This window comes from Coenobita brevimanus, chromosome 78 (genome assembly GCF_032717465.1).
Source record: "Coenobita brevimanus isolate Jiangsu-jjx chromosome 78, ASM3271746v2, whole genome shotgun sequence".
NCBI lineage: Eukaryota > Metazoa > Arthropoda > Malacostraca > Decapoda > Coenobitidae > Coenobita > Coenobita brevimanus.
In genome coordinates this window covers 33276633-33287750 of record NC_137031.1, presented here as the reverse complement: position 1 = coordinate 33287750, position 11118 = coordinate 33276633, and positions in this window count along the sequence as shown.

Genomic DNA, 11118 nt, shown 5'->3' with positions numbered 1-11118 from the left:
GGTCAGGCTTTTTTTCTTTTTTTTTGATAGGTGAATCTAAAGAGAAATATAACAGTACTCGTAATGTGACCAGCTTGTTGTGATTAAATGTTTCTTATATATACATTTAATATTAATAGTATTGGTATTAGTATTATTGGTGGTGGTGGTGGTGGTGGTGGTGGTATAATTTTTTTGGGGGGTTTGTTTTAATAGCATAGATTTTAATGGAGGATATAGGCAGTAGTATAACCTTCCGTATTATCTTTTTGTTTATTATTATTATTATTATTATTATTATTATTATTATTATTTCGTGGTGCCCAGATCTGATATTTTCATAAGAAGAGCCGAATAAGGATCGAATTTTCATTTTTTAAAAGATATTTTTGTACTTTGTAATTTTATCATTAATCTTAATAGTTTTCATGAACTTATTTATTGAGGATATTGTACAAGAATCGGATAATAATGTGGCGTATTATGATTTTTTTACATCTTATTTTATTGTCTTTATTATTCCTTGGCTGTTATATTTCACTTAGTATATTTTCGTCGGTAAAACGAAGCAAAACTAGAGTAGTATTGTGAGCGATTTTATTTATTTATTTATTTATTTTTAATCTGAATAGCACGTTACCAGATAGGTCTTGATTTCTTTACGTTCATTTTTAATACCCTTGATATTCAGTCCTTGCTCTAACTTGGCTCAGATTTTCGTCCTTTTGCACATTATTTGACGTAGCTCTGTGGCAGAGACAATGCCGTCCTTCTACACACTTCCCATAGCACTTCTTTGTGTGTAGCATCATTGTGTCAGTCTCTTCCTACATCGCAGCATTCAAGGTGGAGATGGGAATTTTAGACCAAGTTTGAGTAAAATGCACGTTGTATATTTCTCTTAGTATTTTCGTATTGATAAAACAGGCAAATGAATAATTTTTTTTTTTTTAGATGAATGATCTATAAGTTACTTTAATCCCACCCCGTGAGATAAGAATTTTGATATCCTTTTAATGGTGTATTGTTAGTTTTTTTTTTTTTTTTTTTTTTTTTTTTTTTTCGACAGAGCTAGACAAAGAATCAGATATTTCAGGGACTTGACGTTTTATTCTTTCTATTCTTTCCCATGTTTAAATTTTGGTATCAGATATGCGTGCCTTTTTTTTTTTTTTTTTTTGCGTTTTTTTTTTTTTTTTGCCTAATTTCGTCGGGAGAAAAAGGTAAGAATAAAACAGGAACATGATCCATTCTAGATTACGTCTTATATTTAAAGTCTATACTACACTTTAAGTAAATATTTTTTCCCTCATATGCACTGTATCATATTTCTGGTAGAGTTTTGTTTGAATAATTTTTTTTTTTTTTTAACTGGGAAAGCTAAATAAAAAGTAAAATATGACTGTCAGTTGCTCTGGGTGGCATGCCATATCTTACATTGATACAGAGCACTGCAGGAGGAGCATTGTTAGAAATAAGGCAGCCTGGGAAATAGTAAGGCAAGGAAAGAAAGACGGGAGTTTAGGACTTTATTGCGTTTTACACAGTCACGTGCTGGTTCCTTTTTGCCTCTCCAACACGAAGATGATAATTTATTCTTAACATCAGTACAACGCTAATTAGAAAAGGAGTGCGTGAAATAATGGACAAAGGAAGGAAAGGAAGTCGCTGGTTTACAGATGTCTGCTATTTTTTACACAGCCTCGCTTAATTCTTTTTTTTTTTTTTTTTTTTGTCTCCAATACGTAGACGGTATTTTATTCTTTACACCTGAAGAACACAAGTCGAAAAGAAAGTGTAAAAAATAGGGAAACCAGTGAAATAGCCGAGCACATCAAGGAAGAAGCAGATTTACGGGTCTTTACCTACAAAACCCACCTGCTAGTCCATCCTCACCGCCTCAACACGCAGAATACCACCTCTGAACTGACGACCACCTTTTTATTCCATTTTTTAGCATGACGGAACCTTGAGGGAGACGGTTATGAGGTTGTGTGTGAGTGTGTGTGTGTGTGTGTGTGTGTGTGTGTGTGTGTGTGTGTGTGTGTGTGTGTGTATGGGATGATGGTGTTCGGGTGTTGAAGGGGTAATGATTGTGTTCTTGTGGGTAGAAAAACTTGATAGGCAGAATGCGTTTATGTCCGCAGTCCCCCCCACCCCTCTCTCTCTCTCTCTCTCTCTCTGTCTGTCTGTCTGTCTGTCTGTCTGTCTCTCTCTCTCTCTCTCTCTCTCTCTCTCTCTCTCTCTCTCTCTCTCTCTCTCTCTCTCTCTCTCCTTTACTTGACGGAAGTGGGCCACTCACAGAATACCAAGTCGTGTTTACATGAAATTCGATGAGCCTTGGTTTCTAGGGAAGAATGAGTCTCCTTGGTTACTAATCAAATTGACCCTTCAGTCTGACTACACCTGGCTGTCACGGAGCTGAAAGGGGTTAGGGAACTTGGGTCAGATAAAAAAAAAAAAAATAAAATAAAAAAAAATAAAAGAATGATACCGTTGTGATTTTTGGATATGTGAAAGTGGTATTGTCTGGAGTGATGGTATTTTGGTGTTGCAAGAATGATGATTGTGTTTAGGTGGATTGAAAAAGCTTGATAGGCAGAATGCTTTGTCTGACTGCTATAAAGGTTTGTGTTGGTGTGGGAGTGGTGTCGTGCAGGGGAGACAATACTAGTGTCATGTGGGAGGTAATATTGTTGTGTGGGGGAGATAATATTGTTGTGTGGGGGAGATAATATCCTGGTGTTGAAAGTGTAATGAATGTGTTTTTGGTGGGTGGAATACTGTAATATGCAAAATACTCGGGGTCAGACAAGAGCCTTTTATGCAAGCATTGTGAAGCAGGTTTCGCAATTTAGCCCTGAATAGGTAATGCCCGTGTAATCAGACTATTTGGTGCTTAATGCGGGGCTTCAAGCAAAAACTGACACTCAGTTTTCCAGTCTTGCGTCGAAAGGTAGAATTCCCCTAAACAGTCTGCCTACATCCCTTCTCCATTACGGCGGCTCGTAGCACCCGTATGGTAGCAAACTTCCTCCCTATTTTTGTCCTGCTTTCTAATGGAAGAGTTAACTGATGTTTTCATTCGTGTCTTCAACATGTCAGCTTCAAACAGTCTTTCTCAATCCGCAGTTCCCTCTTCCCATGACCCCGTTCTGTTAAATGTATTGTATCCACATATCTCGAAAAGAAATTCTCTTGAATTTGACCTTCTTTTGTTCAGCTTTTCTTGGAATGAGTTATTTTTTTGTGGGTTTTTGGTCTTTGGTTCTAATATTTTGCACGCCAAAAATCCATGTTGGCAAAATTTGACTGTCTAATGGGACTTTTAAGCCCTTCAGCTAGAGAATGTAATAATTTAGCTTTAACATTGTAACTGGGGGACTAGAACCTTTAACAACCCCGTAACCACAAGACACTATTCAGAAGTTGAAGAAAACCATCCGGTACTGGTAAGAATGAGGTAGAAAAGTACGTCATCGTGTTGAAGGTGTTAAAAAAAGACTGGAGAGTTGTAGCCAATCCAGCTCAGAAAAAGTAATTCCCATGTAGAAACAGACATCCTGGGGGGGTGGATGGAAGCAGAAAATGTCATTTGTTGTGGAGAAACAAGTAACAGGAATAAATAAAAAAAAAAATGCGTCATTATACTAAAGAATTTAGGTAAAAATTGGGAACTTATCGAATTCAGCTATAATAATAATAATAATAATAATAATAATAATAATAATAATAATCGCGTAGAGTCAAACGTCTGGGAAATGGATGTAGTAAGAAAACATGCCGTGTTGAGGAGCGAGTGAGTGGTGGTTAGGAGGAGCGTGAAGGAGCGTTAAGGGTTGAGAGGCAGGTATTGGGAGGCGGGGCACGCGGCGGTAATACACAGGTGTGGGTGGAAGCGCTGACTCGGGGTAAAAAGGTAAGCATACACCTCACCGCCCGCCGGAACAAGTGACCTCCGGCGGTGCATCATTGTTATCGCCGTCGTCCGAGTGGAAAATGGGTGGAATAGGTGGAGGGGGGTACGTGGAATGGGGGAGGGAGGGGGGAGGATGGATGAGACTGGGGGCAGGGCGGTAAGAACACACCCAGTGAAGGTGGGACTATAAGGGGAGGCGTTGATGGTATAAACAGATGTATTAAAGATTTGATAGGCACTATACTGTATGTCTGGGAAGCGAGATGGATGGGGAAAATATAGAAGGGTGGGGTGGGTGGAGATGGTACTATGTGGTGGGGAAGAACTACTATAATGGGCGGTGCATGTTTATCGATGTCGGCGTGGGGATGGATTAATTCAGTACCTCCATCAGTGAGAAAATAATAATGCGCCGCTTTTATATACTTGACATCTTGTGAGAGAGAGAGGGGAGGGGGAGGGCTATTATCACGGAAATACAAATCCCGTTACATATGCAATGACAAGGCCAAACATACAGGTATCCGGCTCACCTGGGAAGTACAGCCTGAGACAAAAAGTTAGCCTAATATCTCTTCCGCTTGTCTTTTTTCCTCTGCTGGCTAGTGATCCGTATTTGAGAGAGATTCACTATGTCTCTCTGACCATTCCTTATTCTCCTCGATATGATGCGTCAGGGAGGAAAGTGACGGACATGCCCTAAGTGTGAAGCAGACAGTCTGGAATTGGAGGCGAACTTTTGTGTCTGACTATTATTTATTTCTTTATTTATTTATCGTATACCCCATCTCATGGATTGTGATCAGACAGTTTGGTGCGACTTTTAAGATATAGACGAAAGCTCGGTATATTCCAGGTTTTCATCTCTTCCTATGTGCATTAATCATCTTATGTGCAAAAGTGATAATATCTCCATAGAAAGAGAGATAGTTAAGTAAATAGATAGATAGGTAGATGGATACATAGACAGAGGTAGGTAGGTAGGCAGGTAGACAGACAGATAGATAGATGGATAGATCGATATAGATTTTATTTACACTGTCTCATCCATCATCTCATGCACTGTGGAATAGTAGGCAGACTCATATCTCTGACTGTATATATCTTTTTGTCTTCCTCCTCATTGTCTTCAACCCCACATCATGCATTGTTCACCAGGAAGACGGCGAGGTGAGGGGCTTTGTGTCTTCCAAGAATAATACTTCCCTCTTAAGATATTCCTTTTCTTTTGTTCTCACTTCAAGTCAGGTTTGTCGAATGAAGGTCTTGTGGGATTTTGTGAATAGGATTTTTGTGGGCGGATTTTCTTGGGTTGGAAATACACGAAAATTGAAAATCGGGAAAAGTTTGAACTGGAGGGGAGTAAGGGTGGTGTTGATGGAGGTGTTGAGTGTGAAGGAGAGGTCTGTGTGTGTGTGTGTGTGTGTGTGTGTGTGTGTGTGTGTGTGTGTGTGTGAGAGAGAGAGAGAGAGAGAGAGAGAGAGAGAAGATAAGAAATATACCAGGAAGAAAAACGAGTAAGGGAGGGAATGATCATTAGTTAAAAGGGGAAGCAAAAATAAGAGCGGTGTAAATATGGAGAGAGAGAGAGAGAGAGAGAGAGAGACACACACACACACACACACACACACACACACACACACACACACATACACCGTAATATAACAGTATCCCGCCACACCAGTCATCACCGCCATTACCATCTTCCTCATTTGACACTGCAAACAATAAGACAGACACATAAGCAAACAAAAACAAACATGATAAAACAGTCAGACAAGCAAGCAATATACAAGGAAGCAAAGACAGCCAACAAACGCCAAAATAAACAAACCAGACAACCATAACCCCAAGCACATAAACAGAATCACTAAGATAATAAAACAGAGGCCAAAACACAAACAACACAGGAACAAACAAGCAAACAGCATATAAACAACATAGCTCAAAGTCTGTGTATGCATAGAAAAAACAGGAAAAACGTTTTGGACCCCCACCCCCTTTTCTCATACGCTGGATCCGCCTCTACGTGTAAACCAAACCAAAATCAGTAGAAAAAAAAATGTATTGAAGCACCCATGTTTTTTTTTTTCACTATAAATTGCAATGCGTAGTTGTCGTCTGCGGGCAAAAGGAGGAGAAATTTTTTTTTAAATCACCCCCCCCCCCTTTTTTTTACGTGTGCTGGGTCTGCCTCTACATGTGAACTAAATTAAAGGTAATGAAAAAAAAAATATCGAAACATAATCATGAGTATTTATTCATTTATTTATTTTATTTATTTATTTATTTGTCTCTTTCCCCCTGTGGCCAAATTTATAACCAGGGGAAACTATGCAAAACCCTGCCTGATTTTAATGGGCATAGTGAACGCTCCCTCAACAGTGCCTGCGATTTATGATATCTCTTAATTAAATTCCAAATATGTATTAAATTATCAGCATAAAAAAAAAAGTTATTGCGCATATAATTGATGAAACTTAAAGCCGATTTGCTGGTGGGGTTTGGAGGGGTTGGGGGGTGAGGTGGGGAGGGGATGGGTAGGGAAGTGGGGTAGGACTGTGAAGGGAGGGGGAGGGATGGAAGAATGAAGGTCTAGAGGAGGGGGGGAAGGGTGGGAGAAGGCAGGGTGGGGAGGTGAGGGATAGGGGAGAGGGGAGAGGGAGGGTGGAGGAGGAGGGTGATAGGTATGGGAAGGTGAAAAGGGCGAGGGAGGGAGAAAGGGAGAGTGGGAATGGTGTAGAAGGAAGGAAAGATGGAGGAGAGAGGAGAGGTCGAGTTGGGAAGAAGAAGGAGAGGAGGATGAGATAGGAATGAGAGGGCATTGGCAACATTAAGGAGGAAGTAGAAGGATAGGGGAGGTAGGGGAAGGGAATGAGGAGGGGAAAGTGGGTGAATAGGTGGGGGAGAAGTAGGAGGGTGATGGGGTGGGGAGGGGAGGAGTGGGAGAGGAAATGGGATGGGGAGGGGAGGAGTGGGAGAGGAAATGGGATGGGGAGGGGAGGGGCGTATGTAGGTGTTGTAGCACGTTAGCGGGGGAGGGAGGGGGTGTGGGTGGTGAGAGGGGTGATGGTAATATGCACTGTGGTAGAAGAGTGAGTTTTGTAGCATGGCAATATTTCCAGCGGCGCAAGAAGCGAGGTACCGGGTATATGAGAGTGATGCGTGATTACTTTGCTTGTGGATGGTGTTTGTTTTGTTGTTTTTGTTGTTGTTGTTTTTGGTGGTGGTGTTGTTGGCTGAAGTTGGTGTAGGTGTTAATGGTGATATTCATGTGTAAGGAAAAACTTGACAAACTAATAATTGTGGTGATGGTGGTGGTGGTAGTTATGTTGTTGTTGTTGGTGGTGGTGGTGGTGGTGGTAATGGTAGTGGTGGTGGTGGTGACTGTGGTTGCGGCTGCGGGTCCTCAGGTTGTTATTGTTGGTGGTATTAGTGTCGTGCATTATAATAACTGAAACTAAACTTGACAGACTAATTATATACAGTTAGATGGGGAATATAATCCTAACACACAACCTCGCAGCATCTAGTTCGCCATGAAACCACAGATAGAGAGAGAGAGAGAGAGAGAGAGAGTACTGAAAATAAAAATTACGTTCAGATATACTAAAAAAAAAAGTCACCATCTTTTATTTTCTGCTATTTTACTTCCTTCCCTGAAATAACGGAGGGAGAGAGAAATTGTTGGTGTAGGAAGTGAGGTATGAGTGAGGAAATAGCTGGGGGAATGAAGAACCTGCAAATTAGAGAGAGAGAGAGAGAGAGATAGAGATAGATAGATAGATAGATAGATAGAGAGAGAGAGAGAGAGAAAGAGAGAGAGAGAGAGAGAGAGACAAGAACAAAAGAACACTGAAACGAACAGAGACAGTAGTGCAGACAGACAGACAGGCAGATACATAATACATAAAACACACACACACACACACACACACACACACACACACACACATCGACACTAAAAACGGACAAACGGAACAGGCTGGCAAACTCAAAATATTTAAAAAAGATAGACAAACAAACAAACAGAGAAACAGCGGAGGAGGAGGCGGAGTGAGGAGTGGAAGAAGAGGCGGAGAAATTGCAGGTGTCGGGAATGAGTTATGAAGAAGGAAACAGTTGGAAGTTGAAGGCAGTGAAGCAGCTGGAAATGAGGAGGAAATGAAGACAAACAGACAGGAAGACAGGCACAACAACAGGCATGTAAAGCGAGAGGGTTAAGACTGCAACAAGTAAATTTCTGTATATCGCCGAGGGAGAGGGGCAGTGAAGTGATGAGACGCTTAAATTGAATATATTATGTCCTTAGTGGAAGAAAATATAACGGGGATATATCAGTGAACTCAAGCCTCATCCCATAAAGGACAAGGGGCAAGAGGAACTGCGCTTGTACCTACTTGTAAAACTGTCATGTCAGATGCAGGGAAAAATTAATCGCTTAGTTACGAGGGATCTGTTCTCTGCTAGCTACACACTCTCGCTCCTTTTGTGTCCAGCTCTCCAGTGCAAGAGTTAACTGGTACTCATTCATATATTTCACTGGTCAGCTCAGGAATTATCTTCCGCTGTATCTCTCCCTCCCTGTGATCACCAGTCTTTTAATGGTTTAGGTACCATGAACGGATCTTGATTTTGGCTTTTTTTTTTTTTTTTACAGTTATTTTGCGAGGGTCTAGTCTATTGTTTTTCATTATTGCATAAAAATGGCTAATATAATCGTCTGACATTGGCAAAAATTGACATAAAAAAATAACAATCGTTCTGCATGGGTTATTGGTTATTTTCTTGCACCTTCATTGCGAGATTTTTTTCGAAATTGAGTATAATCTAATTGCAGTAGCAAAAATTAAGAAGGAGAAAAAAGTGAATTGAAGAAAGTGATTGAGTTTGTTTCTGATACTTCGTCGGAGTTTTCCTTGAGTACTTAATATCATCTGATGGAAGCAAGACTAAAATGAAAAAAAAAAATAAAGAAGAGAGAGAGAAAAGAGAAGGCTTCTGAATTAAACTGAAATATCTGTGCAAGATACCACAAAGTTTTTCCTATCATTAGTGGTACAAAATTTGCATAGATATTCTCGGCCTGTAAACTTTAACCATAAGAGAGCAGACATAACTGAATTATGGGTTGTAACTGCTTGTCAAACTCTCTTGTCGGGTTGGTGGAAGGATTGAGTCTGACAGTACGATGATGCTCTTTGTGTGTGTGTGTGTGTGTGTGTGTGTGTGTGTGTGTGTCTCTCTCTCTCTCTCTCTCTCTCTCTGTCTGCCTCACTTTCATCGTCTCCACTCGTCGTAGCTTCCTCCTTCTGGTAGTGTGCCAAAATAGCCAACTCTCGTATTATCTGTCATAATGAGATGTGTGTGTGTGTGTGTGTGTGTGTGTGTGTGTGTGTGTGTGTGTGTGTGTGTGTGTGTGTGTGTGTGTGTGACCTTATACACTTGATCACACTCACATTCACTCCCAGTCGTTCACATAATCAGACTCATATTTCCTCATACATTCACACCTATTCACTTAGGCTCATATACACATTCATTCGCACTCACCCACTCACTCACATTCACACCGCCATTCATACGGTACCCCTCACTCACACCACCAATCTCACTTCTACCTACACTCACTCACACCACCACTCTCACTTCTACTCACACTCACTCACACCATCACTCTCATGCTTACGCCCACACCCACGCCCTCACTCACATCCCCACTCTCACTCTTACTCACACCCACAGCCTCATCCATACCCACACCCTCATCCACACCCACACCCACTTTTACATTCCCATTTTTGTCAACTCATCTGCTCTGTTAATATCCTCTGTGACACCTGTGGCACTCCGAAATTGATCTCATTGAACACCCATACTCACACAACGCACCCACAATCTACACCCACACCCCAAACACTCCCATACCCTCACCCACACCCCTCATTCTCATCCACACCCCCAAACACTCCTACATATCATCCCACTCTTTCGCCTTTACCCAAAATTACATCCAACACCTCACACGCACATTTTCGCAGTTTTACCCACACCCACAACCGCACACCTAAACCCCGAACCACACCCACATTCACACCCCACACTCTTACCCACACCCACACGTAAACCAACACCTTAATCAACACCCACACCCTACACCTACACCCACACCCCACACCCACACCCACACCCACACCCCACTTTTACCCACACCCACACCCCATGGGCTGCGTCACGAGAGCTGAGTCAGTGCAAAGAGGCCAGGAAACTCGGGCGTGCTGAGGGAGACCATTTTGCCCCTCCAATAACACACTTGTCTCCAAAACCACGGCTATTTTCTCAGTTATTTACCTTGACTGCCTGTTGTTCCCTCTTTTTTTTTTTTCTGTTGTTTTGCTCTGTTTTTCTGGTGTTTGTCCTGTCTTTTTTTCTATCCTGGTTTTTGTGGCTTGTGTATTTTTCTGGTGTTTGCCTTTTTTTTTTCGTTAGCTCTGTTTTTCTCCTTGTCTCTTTTATTTTGTTGCATGCCGTTTTGAGTTGATCGCTCTGTTTTTCTATTTGATCTTTTTTTCTGTTTTTTGCCCTGTTTTTCTGATGTTTGGTCTGTTTTTTTCTGTATGTATGGACTACTTTTTCTGAGGTTTGGTTGTCTTACTGTCTAGTCCTGAGAGAACGATTTAACGTCGTCTTGATGTCATGTTATTCCCCCTACTATTGTTTGATGGACTTTTGTTACTGCTCTCCCCCCTACCTCCCCCTTTTTTTTCCATATGTTTTCAGTTCCTTCTATTTTTATACTGTTAACCCTTTATCCTCTGCTCTTTGCCCCCCTCCCCCGTTTTTTTTTTTTTTTTAGTTCCTTGCCCAGTTTTTCTGTTTGCATAGTGTTTTCAGCTGATTGCCCTTTTTTCCTCCTGTTTGTTTGTTCTCTCGATGGAGTTTGATTTGTGTTTGTTTTTGTCTTTTTTTTCGGAGGGGGGGGGGAGATTACTTGTCATTATCTTCCCTCTCCGTTCTGTCTTCATTTTTTTTTTCTTTACCGTGTCCTTCACGGTATAAACTCAGCTTTTTCTTCATTCTTCCTCAGTCTCGTAACTCAACTCTCTCTCTCTGTCTCTCTCTCTCTCTCTCTCTCTCTCTCTCTCTCTCTCTCTCTCTCTCTCTCTTTTCTGCTTGATGGTCTTGATTGGTGTTCTGAAGTAACAATTCTTCGTCAGGAA